General features: G+C 37.2%; 1 protein-coding gene across 1 annotated transcript in view; it reads right to left on the minus strand.

Moving 5' to 3' along the window:
• The window catches only part of si:ch73-40i7.2 (FYN-binding protein), a gene marked incomplete in the record, with an annotated part of 28,298 nt that extends 27,894 nt beyond the window's left edge, over window positions 1-404 (minus strand). Inside the window, 1 exon segment of the mRNA XM_014010800.1 lies at window positions 318-404.
• Window positions 405-2,189: the final 1,785 nt, after the last annotated feature.

Consider the following 2,189-nt stretch of genomic DNA (forward strand, 5'->3'; position numbering starts at 1 on the left):
AAAATAAATAAATAAAAAAGGATGACTGAACATAATGCACAGCTACAGACTGAACTCTACTACAGTTCTTACAAGAACTGACTGCCATCCTAAAATTTTCACTTCCCACCTGTCCACTGCTGTCTCCTGAGTTTGTGTTTTCWTTTTGTCTTTAACGCTGACTGTTTTCTGGTTTATAGCAACAATCTACACAAGACTTAAGTGGACTTTCATAATTTTGTTGCAGATAAATTTGTCCAAACAAGTGCAGAAGTTGCACCAAAAAAAACCCCTGCTTTTTATGTCAGTCAGACTCTAAGGGTGATCTGATCACTAACCAGGCTGACTGATGCAAGACATCTGAGAGGGGGGCAGAGGCTGCTCCAGCTGAGGTGAAAACACTTCCATCAACTCGGTATTTACAGAAACCTGCAGACAGAAACACAGGAACATGTCTTTTAACCGCATTAAAACACCAGCAAGTTTCAATCTGTCTGTGGGGTGATTTCAAGGAAAGCAAATCATAACAAGATCTCTTTGTTTAAATCGTTTTAAAAGACATTTTATAAATCTGAGACACAACTAGCCTGGTTTGTTTGTCCRGATGATGACGAAGGTGATGATGATGACGGCTCGGGTTGTGGACTGAACAAATCTTCAAGAGCTGCTCCCTGAAACACAACAACTTTTCTGTGACTTCCATCGTTAAACCATCCACAGACGCAAATTTTAAAAAGCTCGACTACCTCAGGTGGAGCGGCTGAAGCCTCATTTAGAACAACTAATGAAATGTTCTGAAAAAAAAAAGAGTTTTGAAATCAAACAAAGTGAATAAATTAGACCGACAAAAAATAAACACGAGCTGTTTTCTGACTTGGGTTTCTGTAGATGTGTTGGAGTTTTCTTGGTGGACTTCTTGGCAAACTTCCTTTATGTCTAGAAGGACCGGATCTGCCTGATGGAYATAAATAAAACAATAATATATCTTCAGAGAAGATGGTAAAGTGACATAAAAACAGGATTCAGCATTAGAACAACTACAATACAAGTTATTATTTTAAATTACGCCTGTGTAKATGTGGTAAAACATGAAGCAGGACTTTTTTCAGGTCTTCCTCACCTGGCAGGCCATCTTGATGTAGAAGAGAACGTAGGCGTCTTTGTATTGGTAGATGTAGGCCAGAGCTCTGGGGTCGAACCCATCTTTCGTCGGAGAGCTAATCCTGTTTCTGTCGTGCTCATAAACAACAAGCTGAAAAGCAGGAATGTACAGACGTTGTTGCTTTTAGATTTTTATATTTATAACTGTGAAAACACTGGGAGAATAGAAAATGTTTATGAGAGCAAGAGGAGTTGTGCTTTTATTTTAAAAAGCAAAGAGGAAATGGATTTTCTGCTTTAGCTTTAAATTTTTCTGCCTTTTATCCACTAAACTAAATGCAACAAAACATGTAAAAGAGAGAAATTGCAGTTCAATAATACGTGACCTGTTGTGTGTCTGAAGAAAACTGAATAATGTAAGTTACTGTATGATGTCACTGCTTCTAAGTCACAAAATAGAAAAAATAAGTTGTCAAAACGTGTTTTTCTTCCACAGAATTGTTAAAGTTTGATTTACTTTGAAAGTTCATAGAATCGTTCAGTTAAAAATCTCTTTTTGTGTGTTTATAAAGAAAATAATAAAAGGAAGGTTTTAGTTTGTCATGTGAACCTGAAGGTGGCGCTGCCACTGATGAAATAGCAGCTGGGACAGTTCACTCACCCCTGTTCTCTCATCCACAATTTTTAAACCACTGGAGGAAATTTTCAGCCAGACCCTCTGCTTGTGCTTCCCTTGTCGCCTCGTCACYGCCTCGAAGCCCTTTATTACAAACAAATACACCAAATATAACATCTAATTTGAGCCACACAGTTTGAGCTTTTGCAAAATGTGAGTTGTCATCATAAACAAATGTGAAACATTCTGATAAGGGAAAATATCATCATTATGGCCCAAAATCATCATTAGGCCATAAAATCAACTAATCTAGTCAATGGTTCCCAAAGTTGGGGTCGGGACCATTTTGTATGTCACAAAACACCAAAGGAGGGTCCCCAGAAAATTTCCAGACATCAATTTAAATGCCAATATTCTGCTAACTGAATATTTTCTCCATGATTATTGCATTTTTTTTATAAATAATAATCATAAATGAATCATAGTGTCATAG

Source organism: Austrofundulus limnaeus, unplaced genomic scaffold (genome assembly GCF_001266775.1).
Source record: "Austrofundulus limnaeus strain Quisiro unplaced genomic scaffold, Austrofundulus_limnaeus-1.0 Scaffold73, whole genome shotgun sequence".
Lineage (NCBI taxonomy): Eukaryota > Metazoa > Chordata > Actinopteri > Cyprinodontiformes > Rivulidae > Austrofundulus > Austrofundulus limnaeus.